The sequence below is a fragment of the Pan paniscus genome, chromosome 1 (genome assembly GCF_029289425.2).
Source record: "Pan paniscus chromosome 1, NHGRI_mPanPan1-v2.0_pri, whole genome shotgun sequence".
Taxonomy (NCBI): Eukaryota; Metazoa; Chordata; class Mammalia; order Primates; family Hominidae; genus Pan; species Pan paniscus.
Genome location: NC_073249.2, coordinates 158,694,941 through 158,711,008, shown reverse-complemented (window position 1 = coordinate 158,711,008; position 16,068 = coordinate 158,694,941). Strand labels below are relative to the sequence as shown.

Here is a 16,068-nt window from a genome sequence, read left to right as displayed (position 1 = left end):
TACTTCTGATAGCCATTATTTTTCTGCTTGGGACAATTTAAAAGTTTTTCTTTTGTCACAAAAACAGGAATGTATCCAAACAAAGGCTCAAAAGAGGCCATCTTTTCAAACAAAAAGGCAATGATTCACAAAAGACTGTGAATAGATCATGTAACTAGTTGATACAAATCTAATAGGATTTGTTAAAATCAGTCACATCTAATACATCTGAAGTGCTCTTGTATAAAATATCACGTGAAGAAAAGAAGACTTAATCAATGTCTAAAAAAGTGGATTTGTTCATAGACAATCTGACAAGTTACCATAAAAAGTGTTTCCTGAGACATAAGGAAATGCAACATTATTATTCTTGAACCCTTTTAGCTCAACTTTCCACTCAATAAAACAGCAGAGGATCTGAAACTAAGAAAATGTATTTGAGTACAAACAGCTTGTGAAACTTAATACTTTTTTTTTTGCATCAGAGGGTTTTTACTGAACTTACAACCAACTTGCCCACTCAGTATGCAGTTCAGATGTGAGAGATGCTTGTCTGTACAGGAGCCTTTACTGTCTTCAATCCTATGCGAGCAGGTGTCTACCACAGGCAAACAGTTTTCTCCCCATTTTGTAGTAATGTAATTTTCCTATTAGCAAAAAGAGGTCACCAGCCCCTGTAGACTTAAGGGACTCAAGTCACAGGATGGGGATATCCTCTTAATATTTTTTATTTTGTTGTTTGAACTCTTGATGCAACATTGTAGAGCAGGGTGTTCAGGACCTTCTGTGCCCAAGGGACTGATAAAGGAAAAAGCCCTATTTATTCTTTGTGATTTGATGCACAGATGAAAAACTTAACACACAATAACAGAAGTTGGTCATTAATAAATCACATCCTAGTCTTTCAGCGCTTCCGTAAGCAGATGACATCTTCAGTTTTCTAGCTCTTGTAGTTTTAACACTGCAGCATCAATGATGCATAAGTCCAGAATCAGTTACAAAGACCATCATATTCTTTTTCTCTTAGTTCATCATTTTTCACTGTCTCTTGGTCCCAAATGTATCTGAATGATTACCTTCCGGCATTCTCTGCTATTGCTCGTTGGAGTGCTCTCGATTGTCCCCGTGTTTTGTGGGCTGGTTGGGAGAGGGCGCCTGGGAAGGATGTGCCACTGTTGGGAGGTTGTGAGTCACTGGGATGCCTCCAGGGATGATCCCTTCCACGGCTGCAGGAAGTCCTCCTGGAGCCACGCCCACGATGCCTGGCGGATATCTGTATGTGGCACCATTGAGCTCAGGATGAATTGCTTGCTGGTCTATTACTGACCAAGGCGCTGATGTGACAAAGAATTCCTTGTTCACACAGTTTCTTAAGCTTTCTGGGATGTGACCTGTGATGGCTCGGCGGATCTCAGTGGCAGCTGCCTCCCTCATCTCCAGTGACGCCTGCTTGCTGTACCAGGCAGTGTGAGGAGTGCAGATAAGATTCGGTGCATCTTTCAACGGACCCTGAGCAAAGCTAAAGGGCTCCGACTCACGCACATAGAGGGCTGCCCCTCGTATCCTGCCCTCCTTGAGAGCTTGTGCTAAGGCTTTCTCGTCCACCAGGCCACCATGGGGTGTGTTCACAAGGAATGCTCCCTGCCTCATCTGCTTTATGGTAAAGTCACTGATGAGGTGGTGGTTATGTTCGTTGAGATTGCAGTGCAAGGAGACGCTGTCGCTCTGATACAGCAAATCCTACAGAGTGTAGACCCTCTGCACGCCCAGGGATCGCTCGATCCCATCCTGCAAGTAGGGGTCATAAAATATGACGCTGAATCCAAAGGCCTTGGCTCGAACTGCAACCGCCTGCCCCCTGCCATCAAAGCCGATGAGGCCCAGCATTTCCCCACGAATGCTGGCCGATCCCGAGGCCAACTTGCGGTTCTGCTCCATGCTCTGAACCCGTGTGCCTTACACGGCAGTGCTTGGTACAGCCATGTGTTCCTCTGGTACAGATTGAGGATGTGGCAGATGGTAGAGTCCGGTGTCTCTTCCACGGCTGCAGACGGGATATTGCACACAGCAATTCCAAGCTCGCTGGCAGCCTTGATGTCCACGTTATTGTAGCCACTGCCTATCTGCACGATCACTCTCGGGGCCTTAAACTTTTCTAGGTCCTCCCTGGTGAGGATGATGGTGTGGTACATCATGGCACCCATGGCTTCGTTAGAACCTTCTCGTGGATTTCCTGCGTGGACTGCGCGTCACAGAAGGCCACAGTGGCCAGGTCCTTCAGGATGGGCATCTCCACAGTGCAGTCGCGGCCGTCCAGCAGCGCCACCAGGGGGCGGGAGTGCAGGGGGCCGTTCATGATCTGGGGGCGGATACCTTCACAAATTCTGTCCAATAGCTGTCTCTTGACTTTGTGCTTATCCACAAGGGCCATACTTTATGGAACTTTGCAACTCTCAGATCAAAAGGCAAAGCAGTCCTCTAAGAACTTAGGGGAACTCGCAGGAGTCTTCGTGCATGACGCCACTATGAACCCCCTATAAATCTGTACACACTATAAATCTGTATACTATAAATCTATAGTTCACACGATGGGCTGTCCGTCTTTTTAAGGGAATACAGCTTCATTGGTTCAAAACCATTTAAGGTGATGAAACCCTCGTCCCGGACGGTCAGCGTCCACGGCAAAAGGCACCCACTCTGGAGGCCGCGGTGGCTGTGGCTCCCGCCCCTCCCACCCCACCCTGCGGCGGTGGCGGTGGCTGCAGCTGTGCAGCCTCCCCTCAGCGCAGCATGGCTCCCTTTTCGGTCCCTCGCTCCTCCGGGCCGCTCCCGAGCCACCTTAAAATGACGCTCGCACACAGGGACACACAACACAAAAACTTAATCTCTCCAGCTCCCCACCACTCCCTCTCCCTCCCTCCGCTACCCCCCTCTCCCCACCCGACCCCTCCAGAGAAGTCTTAATGAGGAAAAAAAAAAAAAAAAGCACAAATCACATTTCCAAAATGACTGGAGATCCTGCCACCACTAGGGTTATGAAAATGGGCACAATTTTAGGCTCTGGCTATTCAGCCTTGAAGAAGTCTCAGTATCCAGGCACCTGAGTTTGCTCATCTAAGTAATACCCACCTCCTCCAGGGCTGCGACAAGGATTAAAAGTCAAGTTAGTGAAAGCACTGCATGCTGCCTCATATGCAGTAGGTGCTTAATAAATGTTTACTAAACCTGAACACATACAAGTCACAAGGGAAACAGATAGGAATAACTGCCCTCTGAAAAGCAGGGCTTTTCTACGGTGGCTTAAAGCTGACATGGCAGCATGGCAGATCCCTGGTTCTCAGAAGAAATCTCGGAAAAGGAAGAGATGATCCATGGAAGAAGGAATTTGAGGCCATTCTGACATAGAGGAAACCCTCGATGAACATCAGTACCCACTATTCTATTATTCCTATTTTTATCCTCAGTTAAACGTAGTGAATTAGCCACTGTGTTTTCCTCCTGAAATTCCACAAAATAAAGACAAAGACAGTAAAAAGAAAAGCAAAAGATATTAAATCACAAGGGGAAAAAACTAACTGTAGACACATGAGCAGACAAGAGATTTCATTTTTTTTTTTTAAGACAGAGTTTTGCTCTTGTTACCCAGGCTGGAGTGCAATGGCATGATCTCGGCTCACTGCAACCTCTGCCTCCCGGGTTCAAGCAATTCTCCTGCCTCAGCGTCCTGAGTAGCTGGGATTACAGGCGTGCACCACCATGCCTGGCTAATTTTGTATTTTTAGCAGAGTCAGGGTTTATCCATGGTGGTCAGGCTGGTCTTGAACTCCTGACCTCAGGTGATCCGCCTGCCTCAGCTTCCCAAAGTGTTGGGATCACAGGCGTGAGCCACTGTGCCTGGCCTCAAAATTTTTTTAAAACATAAAAAATACATGAAGTAGGGTTTCCTGGCAGCCACAGCCTACACTCCTATAGAGGGGATATTCTAGAAAAGTGAGCCAACATATCTGCAGGAACCTGAAGCCACTCAGAATTTGAAAGTACCAGGGGTTGCAGAAGGCAGAACAAAGCATGGCACTGACAATGGGGTGACTGGGTCAAAGTCTGCACACAAAACTGCTGGACCTCAGTTCTCCCACATCTTCCCATCTGTGCAAGATCCAAGGAGAGACTCTGGACTTGAGGACACCAGGGGAATATGTAGACCCAGGGCTGGAGATGGAGAAGAGCAAGAGTCTATAGAAGAAACTGTGCCACTCCCAGCTTGGCAGAAACAATGCTCAGAGTTGGTATCTCCCCTTGGTCAGGGACCAAGCTGGCTACAACTTCTCCCCACTTAGTAGCCTCAGTGGTCAACAGAAAGAATCAGTCAGAGCTCCCATGGAATCAAATCTTAGGCAATAAAGTACATCCTACTTATAACGCCGGGAGTAGGAATTGGGACTTTAAACTGTGTTGAAAAGGGTGCTTGGAGAAACACAAGAATACAAATATGAAAAGCTGTAAAAAATGTCATCAGCTCACACACAGGTTACAAATTACTCACAGGTTGTTCTCCTTGGAGCCATAGGGTTCAGAGCAACACTAGCCTTAGACACAGGCAAGAGGGGCCTTTGAAGTTTGGGCCCCACACTTTTAAAGGGTCCCACTCTGTCAACTGTTCCCTTCTTTATAGGACAAGAAGACTCCCAAGTGAAGGGGATATATATACCCAGAGCCTACAGACCCCCTCACTTCTAGACCACGCTCCGAGATGTCAGACTCCAGAACATTCTGCCTAGACAGCTCTGAACTCTTATCTTACTTCCAAGGTCTGTGTGGCCTCTTTCCAGGTCTGGCTTCCCAAGAAGAACTAGACAACCACCTGTATACTCTTGGATGTTCGGTGGGGGTGGGAGTGAAAAGGCTGCTATTTGTTGGAAGATATGAACAGAGCTCGAGCTCGGAGGTTAGGGTGTCCATGTAGAAGCACGCAAGGCCCCTCTCTTTATGGGATGGAGCCAGAGGTGGGGAGAAAAGGGGTGTAGGGGCCCACACTTCCTGGCCAGTCACATTTTGGCACAGAATTCCAAGTCGTCCATGAGTCCTCAATTCGAACCTGGCCATCCTGTTCATTATGCAAGTAACTCATCATCAGAGGATGCAACGTACTTGGCTTAACAGTTTGCTGGCCTGATTTATCACTTCTAAATATTTAGACACATGATAGGCATGCCTTCATTCATACTGTTTCCCCAAGCCAGACAAATGTTTGTGGTGGGCCTGGTTCAGAGCAGGTGTCTCACAGAGACAAGGCTAGATAGGATTGCTTCCTTGCCTGGTCCCAGCTTCAAAAGTTATTCTAATCTGTTGAGGATCCTCAAAGGAAAAACTATTTTAAAACATGTGGTTTAAAATGAAAATTGTTCACAGTATTTTAATGTACAATTACTCCATATTAAGCTCCTGTGGTTTCTGTGCTTTAAATTACCTCATTTAATGTTCCCAACAATTCCACGAAGTGGACAGAATATTTTATTTTAATTAATGAGTAAAGTGATGCCCTCAGATCTTAAGGAACTTGTATAAAGTCATTGAAATTGCCTTAAAATAAAATCACTTTTTTGGTATTGCTTAAAGAAAACTGGCTAACTTGTGATAAAAGAAGCCCCTCAAAGCAGTCACACAATATGAATATGCTAAGTCTTTAATAATAGCAACAACTCTCCTTCATCAGAGGCTAACATGCACCAGCCTTCTTCAGGCCTCACATCCATCCTGGGACGAAGACGTTATATAAATTGCCCAAGAATATATGGCTAGTAAACAGCAGAGCTTAAGTCTGGATCACGTAAGGGCCCCACTGCACTCTACTACCTTTGTTGGTGAAAACAAACAAACACAGTAGAATTCAAAAGAAGCTAACAGCTGAATCAAGCATACTTGGTCAAAGAGCCACTCAACACAAACTAAATACCTTTCCACCTTTCTACAGGAGAGAAACAGGCAATGTTCCTGGGAGGCTGCAAGTATGGCTCATAAGAATGTCTGGAATTATCTAATCTAAGCTTTCTAAAGCCATCTATTATTGGCTGTTAAAATTATAGCATGTTCTGCCGTCTCTTCACGTTACCATCTCCTTACTTCCTGTGCAATCTGAAGCAGAGGTGTTATTCCTGTTTATGAGGTGAAGACGCCATAACTCAGAAAGCCCTACCCTAGAAATACCAGACTCAGGACCCTAGAGCTTCATAGCCAATAGTCTCATAGCATCCTGCCATCTTTTATGATGTACATAAAAAAATAGAAATCACAGGGAGAATGGCCTGTTCAAGTGACCTTTACTAGACTGTGATATCACTCCTCACCCCCAGACAGATAGCACACATGAGGTAGCACAGGTCAATCTTAGCAGACCTGGTTCCTTACCTGTTAGGATAAGACTTAACACCTAGAATTTCATGATTATTACACTAGTTGCTGCATGAAAAATGCTCAAGACAGAGCAGAAAGCATGAAGGGTAAGGTATTGTTGTTGACATTTTATTAGGGAAGTGAAACTCTTATACTTATCCTTAATTCAAAATAATTACCAGGTTTCAGGAACATGGAGCTTCCCACTATGAATCCCTAATCCAAACCTAGATCACAAAACCCAGAAACAGGAAAGCACTGGACAGAGGAACACAGTAAAACTGTGAAGCTGGTTACCTGAATTGTTTTCTCTTCTGCCTCCAGTGGACTTGGAAATAAAGTTCAGCATTAATGATGATGTTGCATTTAATAAAACACTGGTTTCATGACTCCTGGGATACTGCGTGGGCAATACTTCCCCTCCACCCTCCAGAGATAATGAAGGCGAAGAATCCAATTTGAACTCCCTGGGAGAATGGCAGGAAGGCTAAGCTACATTTGGCACTACATTAGAACTTTCCCTATAAAACAAGGACACTGGTTATATCAGTTTCATGGGGGTACAGTTGTAAGGTATCAGCATAGGGCATTTATAGATTTGAAATCCATGGTTTTCCATACCTATACTATAGCAGCAGCTTTGGTATAGAAGCCCATAGGTCCTATGGGCTAGCCAAGCTTCACATTTGTCAAATAGCTTTGGAGACATATTTTAGTTGGGTGGAGAATTCATTCAGAGGAGGAAGGGAAGTGTGGAAAGGCACTGTCGTTTGTTACACTTATTATTTCCATCCTGTTATGGGGGCAGTTTCCCCTATGCTCCAGGATTCCATAGGAGCAGACCTAGACTGCAAAGTGTGGTCACAGACAGAAAGAGCCATGCCTTTCCATGTTGGGAAGCATCAACTAATTGTATCCTTAGGAAGTCTGTCTCTATACCAGTTATACTGCCCTGCCCTGCTTGAGAAAAGCAAAGCCAATCAGTTTTTCTGCAGGCAAGTGGAAAGTCAGAGAGGAGAGCAAGTACCTTCTATAAGCCAGAAATGGTGGGAGGGGGGTGCTAGAAATCGCTAGGAAAGAGGTCTAGTGTCCCCAAGAAATCTAGGGCAGCTGCTTAATGTAATGTAAGAATGGTCCCTGGGGTGGGAATGTGGGGAGAAGGAAAAGCAATGAAAAGGCCACTAGAACCTTAATTGAGGAAGACATCAGAATGCTTCTCACCTAAGCTCTACACCTTCTATATTTGAAACAGGTATTTCCCAGCCAGGATAGTACAAAGTGTATAAATTGAGCACCAAATGGATGTGATTTTGAATTCTCCTTTTATGACTTCCCACCTGAACAACCTTGAATAAGTCTCAGTTTCCACCTTTGCAGTATGGAAACAGTGGGAACTACTCCCTAAGGCTGTTAACCAATACCAGTTCCTTCTCCATCTAGTCCCAGGGTGGCTGGGTTATATTGTTGACCTATTAACTGGAATAAAAGGGTAAAAAGGAGAGGACAAGATATATTAGAGGAAATCAAGAATGATTATATGGTTGTCAAAAGCTTTTAGGTTCCTAGAGACACTTTGACTTTCCTGGGCCTTTGCCCTGGGAAAAAAATTAAAGAGGTTTCAATGCTCGTGTGCATTCCCACATTACATAGGGGAGCTGCCAGTCACCAGAGTTTGTTTGGGTAACCTCAGAAAGAGGCCACAGAGACAAATCTCCTCCCAGCCTCTGGCAGACATATAATCTGGAGTTATTTATGCCAGCATTCCTTCCCCAATAAAAAACTCTCTGACCTGGCTTGAATTTTTCTTGACGCTTTCAATTAAGGAAATAACAAAACCAACCCTGTCCTATACATGGTTAGGTCTGGCAAAAATGGACTCAGCTAATTACAAATTTGGCCCTGGTGGTTTTCTTAAGATGCCCTACAGGCCTGGGTGTGAGTGGTTATAAAAATGAATGAGTACAATTATTTTGCAAACCAGCCTAACAGTTTAGTTCACATTGCTTCTCGTCTTTCCTCATCAAATCAAGCATTTGAATTGCAGAGAATTATCTTCCACATGTAAGAAAACATATTTCTAAGCATTGCAAAACTGGTTCCTTGCTGTATTCTGATGCATTATCATCTGGTTGAAGTCACATATCTGTCTATGGAACATGACGAGGACAAGGGAGAATGGTGCTCACATTAGGTTCTCTTCAAAGTGATGTGCAGTTAGAAAACATCCACTTACCCCTATTGCAGCCAAGGCTACTAGTGCTTAAATGCTATACCACTGAAAAAGTAAGTGGAGACATCAATTTTTTTAAATAAATGAATCTGAAGTACCACCGAATATAGAAAAAAACCATATCTATTGTTCACCAGGTCGGAGAGTAGCTCTTTCCTCATCTAACTCAACACGTTCACCCTGAAGGATTTCATCTGCTCCTGGGATGCAAGTCACCCTCTCCAGTTCAGATTTCCCTCTTGATATTTGAATTTGCATGTTCACTTTTCACCAGTCTCTCCTCTTTCATGGTTTAGAAATGCAAACCACCAAATTTGGTCAACTCTACTAGGTATCTTTCAGATTTAGCCTCCTCTCCTCACTGATATGCCGCTTGTTCAGGCCATCATTATCTCCAGCCTCCATGACTAAACCACCTGCCCTGTTCCTAATTTTCACACTTCCTGCTACAGAAATGATTTCTAAAACACTTTCAATGCCTTTATATTGTCTTCAGTGTGATATTAAAACTCCTTAAATGGCATAATTGGCTAAGATGTTATGTAGCAGCCTAGGTTCTAGTTCTGTGAACGTTCACTACCCCTTCTACCTAGGTTGGCCACTTCAAATACAGCCCCTCTCCTCTCCAGCCTTGGAAGATGAGTAAGAGCTCAGCTTTGGAGACAGACAGGCTGGGACCACAGCCCACCTTAGCTACTTGGTGCCTATGCAATGTTGGGAGTCACTAAATGTCTCTATCTGTAAGATGAGAATAATGGTAATGGTAATGCCCTTCTCCTAGCACTGTGAGGAGTAAATGAGATAACGGGTGCCAAGCAGTCAGCACAGGCCTGGCATATAGTAAGCACTCAATCAATGCTGGCTACTATTTCTTTTTTTCTTTTCTTTTTTTGTTTTTTGTTTTTTGTTTTTTTTTGAGATGGAGTTTCGCTCTTGTTGCCCAGGCTGGAGCGCAATGGCACGATCTCCACTCACTGCAACCTTCGCCTCCTGGGTTCAAGTGATTCTTCTGCCTCAGCCTCCTGAGTAACTGGGATTACAAGCATGGGCCACCATGCCCGGCTAATTTTTTTGTATTTTTAGTAGAGACGGGGTTTCTCCATGTTGGTCAGGCTGGTCTTGAACTCCCAACCTCAGGTGATCCACCCACCTCGGACTCTCAAAGTGTTGGGATTACAGGTGTGAGCCACCGCGCTCGGCCGCTGGCTGCTATTTCAAGGCTAGTACTCAAGGTTATCTACACCTGCTGTACTCAGGGTCCCCATAATCACACCAAATTTTATGAAGAGATGCCTCCTTTGAGACGGTGAATTACAAAAGGCTTCTTTATCTGGGCTGCAGACAGTGCTTGGCATCCCCGCTCGTGCCAGACTCCTACTCATCTTCTGGAATTCCCCCCAGATTTACTCTTGCCTTCTTTTACTCACCCAAACTCAATATGGCACCCCCCCCCTTGCTCCCACAGTACCTTGTTCACCCAGCAATATGACACTTATGACACTTATTCTCCATGGTGCTTCTCCTGACTACTTATCCCCATCTCTCTCCCTACCCATCTCCTATTTAGGCTGGGTTCCTAAAAGCCAGGGACTGACTCAGTTTTGTTCACAGTTATATCACTCATGTCTTTGCACAATAGATATTCACTGAATATTTACCAAATTAATGATTATCATCCTTCTTTCTCCAAATAACTCTTACAAACCTAAATTTCCTGTCACTCTACCATCAAACAAGTGGTTTGCTCTATATTTTGGTGACATTCATACTTTCTTTCTCCATCGCCTGCCTTTTTACTTCTACTTCCCCCAAACCCCTGCACACACACCCCTGAAATCCCTGGTGCTAGATGGACCATCCAACTCTATTTTTGTTTCCACCAAATATTTTTGAGCACCTTCTGGTGTCCTCACACAAGATTGGATGTAAAGCCTAAAACCATAAAAACCCTAGAAGACAACCTAGGCAATACCATTCAGGACATAGGCATGGGCAAAGACTTCATGACTAAAACACCAAAAGCAATGGCAACAAAAGCCAAAATTGACAAATGGGATCTAATTAAACTAAACAGCTTCTGCACAGCAAAAGAAACTATCATCAGAGTAAATAGGCAACCTACAGAATGGGAGAAAATTTTTGCAGTCTATCCATCTGGCAAAGGGCTAATAACCAGAATCTACAAGGAATTTAAATTTACAAGAAAAAAACCAAAAAGCCCCATCAAAAAGTGGGTGAAGGATATGAACAGCCACTTCTCAAAAGAAGACTCTAATGCAGCCAACAAACATGTGAAAAAAAGCTCATCATCACTGGTCATCAGAGAAATGCAAATCAAAACCACAGTGAGATACCATCTCATGCCAGTTAGAATGGTGATCATTGAAAAGTCAGGAGACAACAGATGCTGGAGAGGATGTGGAGAAATAGGAACACTTTTACACTGTTGGTAGGAGTGTAAATTAGTTCAACCATTGTAGAAGACAGTGTGGCGATTCCTCAAGGATCTAGAACCAGAAATACCATTTGAACCAGCAATCCCATTACTGGGTATATACCCAAAGGATTACAAATCATTCTACTATAAAGACACATGCACATGTATGTTTATTGTGGCACTATTCACAATAGCAAAGACTTGGAACCAACTCAAATGTCCAACAATGATAGACTGGATAAAGAAAATGTGCCACATATACACCATGGAATACTATGCAGCCATAAAAAAGATGAGTTCATGTCCTTTTTAGGGACATGGATGAAGCTGGAAACCATCATTCTCAGCAAACTAACACAGGAACAGAAAACCAAATACCACATGTTCTCACTCATAAGTGGGAGTTGAACAATGAGAACACATGGACACAGGGAGGGGAACATCACACCAGGGCCTGTTGAGGGGTGGGAGGATGGGGGAGGGATAGTATTAGGAGAAATACCTAATGTAGATGACTGGTTGATGGGTACAGCAAACCACCATGGCATATGTATACCTATGTAACAAACCTGCACATTCTGCACATGTATCCCAGAACTTAAAGTATAATTTAAAAAAAAATACTCAGAGAAGTTCCAAATCCTATATATAAATAAATACAAATCTTATATAGAAATAGGATTTGGAACTATATACATGTATATAAACATAAAAATGTATGTTTATATATGTCTATAAAGAGTGAAACAATTAAACTTCTTCTATAAAAAAAAGAGTAGGGATAAAAAGGCATATAAGGCAAAGTCATTGCCCTCAAATTGTTTACAGTAAAGTGGTGAAGGCAGGTATATAAATAAGTATAATTCCATGCAGTTTGTACTGCATTAGAAGTATATATGAAGTATACAGTCAGCACAAAAAGATCAAGAGTTCTGAGTAGGTCAAGAATTGTAGCACAGAAGACACAATCTTCTGGCTCACCCTACTGAGAAGAGGTGATATTTACCAATGAATTGCAGAATAGGAGTTCACTAGGCAGCGAGATAGGAAAAGGCATTACAGGCAGAGGAAGCCCCATGTATAAAAAGTCACATAAGCACAAAATAGCAGGGTGCAGTCAGGGAAAGCAACTAATTCAATATGGCAGGGAATGTGAGAGGGACTGGAGGGAACAGGGAAGGCTAGACAACAGGAAGGGTCTGATGACAAAGGGAAGAAGCTTGCCCTGAGTGCTGCAGCATTTTGATTAGAGGATGTTAAAGCAAAGAAGGAGATTCTGGCAGCTGTGCGGAAGACGGACTGGGATGGGGGGGCAGGTAGACAAAGAGACATCCTAAGGAAACTGAGGCCCACTGCTAACACAGTTCTCAGTGTGCTTAAGACGATTTAACCTTGTGGAAAATACTGCCAGGAGGATATTTTCTAAGGAATTTGTTTACCAAAGAATCTGAACCCAATGATGAACCAATCTTTCGCTAACAAAGCTAGAGAACTCAGAACCATCTAAGTTAGCAAGTGTTAAAACACTGGAAAGCAAATGTGGCAACAGCACTTTCCTATTTGACCATCATCAACATCCATGTGGAAAGAAAACAAACCTGACAGCCAAGTGAGGAAAACACACAGTGGGTTTCTTTGCTTTCTCTCCAGGACACTGTCAGTACACAGAGCATTTAGAATAGCTGATTTGATCGTTGTGAAAATCTACCTGCGTGCCCCTCTCTCTCTCTCTCTCTGAATGCAATTAGAGAAGAGAGCTTCATTCACACTGTGTCTAAAAATAGATGATGGCAGAGTTCACAGACTGACAGCTGCATTGTCATACAGTAACCAGGAAAGGAAAGGGATGGCTAATTTAACTTAACAACTTCCAAAACAAACAGTGCAGAGGGAGTCCAGGATAAAGAGAAAACACACAGGTCAGTTCTTCAAAGAGCTGGAAGAGGGATGGGGTCGCTCCATGGCAATTTATTAGTCCTCCCAAAATCCTGACGAAACCAGCTAAGTATTTTGCCCAGATCTACCCAGAGTCCTTCAGACAAGAGCTCTGGCAGATGAACTGCTACAGAGATTCAGGCAATATTAGGCAGCAGGGCCAGGACTTTCCCTGCTGACTTCTTCATACATCCCCTGGACACAAGTAAGCTAAGAAGAGTCATGACGTTTTTCTAGGCAAGACAAATAAATGAGTTTTTTCCCCCTTTGCCATATCTAAATTATACTCTGCCTAGCCTGGGGCATTTAAAAAAAAGTTATCCAGGAAATAAACATGCATCATTAAGGGGCAGAAACCAGGTGTCTAAAAGAAGCAAACCATTTCTTTCCCTCCCTTCAGTCCTAAAATGTTTTCCGTTTTCCTCCTCAGTCTGCCTTGCCCAGGGAAGGGATTATGGTTGGGCTTCAAAAGAAACAAGGGAATAATGCCTGTGGACGGGTAGCAGATTCTCTCTGCAGCTCTCCCGCAGCTCCATGTTGGCTCTCAGCGCTGCTGCCAGCCAGCTAAATGTCAGATCATGGCACCCCAACATTCCCTCACTGCATACCTCCATCGCCCTGGTGACTAAGCTGTTTCAACAGCTGTGTTATTGCTGGAGTCAGGCCAGTGTTATTCACACGGAGTATTTGTTTCATACGGCTTATGTGGGGAATTATTGCACTCAGCTTTGGGGTTCTATTTGAAGATAAGGTCCTTCCCTTGATCAATCAGCCAGGACATTCCTCGAGTTGGGCTCCAGGAGACAGTGGGACAATATTCTACTGCCACCCGGGGTTCCAGATAATGGACAGATTCATAATACTATAAAGAAGGTGGATGAAGCATATGTGTGTGTGAGAGAATGGGAAGCATAATGGAAAACCATAACCCTTGGTGGAGCCGCGGAAGAACTCTGCTGCTCCTCCCTCAATAAAAGCCACCCACAACACAAGAGTGTTAAGCTGGACTCCCTTTCTGCTCTTCTTCTCCAGCCATCGCCCTCAGCCTTTCCCTTAAAATCATTTCTCTTTCCTTTCAGGTCATGCTAGCACTGTTGCGTTGGTCTCTACATGCATCACGCCACACACCTGCCCCGAATGCCATCTCCTTCCTCAGCCCTTGGCTTCTCCTATCTCATCAAATGGTTTATGACCATTGATGTTCCTATCATGTAGGAAGCAAGTTGGGCCTGTTGGCCTGGTGACCTCCTCCACTACTCCACATCCTCTTCTGAGTGTGAGTAAGATAAGGGCTGTGTTACTAACTGCTGAGTTAATCAACCCAAACTCCCTTATATGGAGGGACAACTGGGAAAAGGAAAAGGCATTACATCCATGAGCTTTATGTCCTGTAGGTGGAACTAATTTCTATTTCTAGCTCATTCTAGGCTGAATCTCCATCAAAGAGGCCTACTGGCCTGTTCTCCCTCCAAAGTTCTTCTCACCAAGAGCAATCGGGCACCATTTTCTGATGCTGAAAAGATCTCAGAAATATGTTTTCTTATAAATGAAGTATTTTTAAAAGAAATAAAACAATGATTCCTAAGAGCTCACATTTTTTACTGCCTACTATGTGTAGACATTTTCACCCATGCAGATGCCAGCCAGATGGAAACCAGCACAGGCAATTTCAAAGTGAGGAAACTGAGGCCCATGGCCATGCTACCAACGTGAGAGGGAGGCAAAATGAGAACCCAGGTTTGCCTGACTCAGCAGCTCAAGTACTTTCCCCTTATGTCTCTCAGTCATGGGGTAGGAAAGTTAGGAGACCCGCTTCTTGCTCTAAAAAGGCCACTATTTAGCCATACAATTTGAGTAAGTCACTTTACATAATGTATTATTTCATGAAATACTACAGTTGGATCATAGGCTTACTAAGATCCTTTCTAGTTCTAATATTTCATGAATGTAGAAATCTAAAACACCCCCAGCTGTTTACTGCCTTCTATATTAAGGCACTGAGGCCAAAACAAAGAACTATAAAACCATGCCTGTCCTCGGGGCACTTATAATGGAGTTTGAGTGACAAAGGATAACAACTTGAGTTTGACTAATGGAAGAGTTAAACAATTAACAAATACAAAAATACCAGAGAACCAGACTACAGGGCAGTGCTTGAGAAATAACACCACATACCAGCATGACTATACAAGGAGAAAAGTAGATTTCAACAATGGTAACACCCCTAACCCGGAAAATACATTTGTGCTGCCAGCAGAAAGAAAAGAAGAGACAGAAAACGCTTGCAGGAAAAGCCAGCTACTAGAAGGGATCCCGTCTGTTTCACAGGAAAGCTTTGTTTCTGACAAGTTTCGTAAAGGAAAAAGTAGGCTAGAACAAGCTTTTTTATTTCCAACCCACCTTTTCTTCGTTCCCATGAATGAGGAGGGGATACAAATGAGAGCAGGCAGCCAGGGACAAAAATAATATGGCTGGTGGTTCCTGACCTCTTGGATTCCTGCCAACAGAGAAGCCTGAGAGGCAACATTTAATTGTGGAAAAACCAGCCTGGCTCTCCTCTTATCTTTTTCCTCTGTGACTTAAACCCACAATTACTGGCAACCCCTAGATTCCGAGTCACCCAGCTGGTGGTGGCAGCAATGGCTGTGTCTGTAGCTGAAAAGCAAAAGGGAGTCAGATTTTACCTGCCTCGGAAGCCAGCCCTGGGAGCACAGCCCTAACCCAGCTTGACGACTTCTCCCATTAAAAGGTTCACAGATGCCCTCCCGTTGGGAAAACCACCAAGTGAGAAGTCCAGATGGCAAAAAAAGAAACACGATTTTCAGCCGCTGTATAATTCAAAGGACAAGCTACGAGTCTCAAATCCTGAATTCCACATTTTATTTCAGCACTAGAGACGTGATGTTCAATTCCTTTTCTTAAGGAACAAACTCCAAATTTCTTAGCTGGTCATCAAGGCAACTCACCTACCAGCCCCTCTGTCTTTCAGCAGCTCATCTTTTTTCTCTAATATGGACACTTTTCTACAGCCCAACAAATGGGCTTACCGTCCTTTGCACATGTTATTTCAGAGCATTTCATGATAGAAAAATATGGT

The 16,068-nt window shown here is 43.8% G+C and overlaps 1 protein-coding gene and 1 pseudogene across 3 annotated transcripts in view; both read right to left on the bottom strand.

Annotated features, from left to right (window-relative positions):
- The window catches only part of WLS (Wnt ligand secretion mediator), a 134,066-nt gene that overhangs the window by 62,206 nt on the left and 55,792 nt on the right, over positions 1–16,068 (bottom strand). The gene's annotated exons all lie outside the window — the stretch shown is intronic.
- LOC134729635 (C-terminal-binding protein 2-like) lies at positions 1,014–15,491 on the bottom strand (annotated as a pseudogene).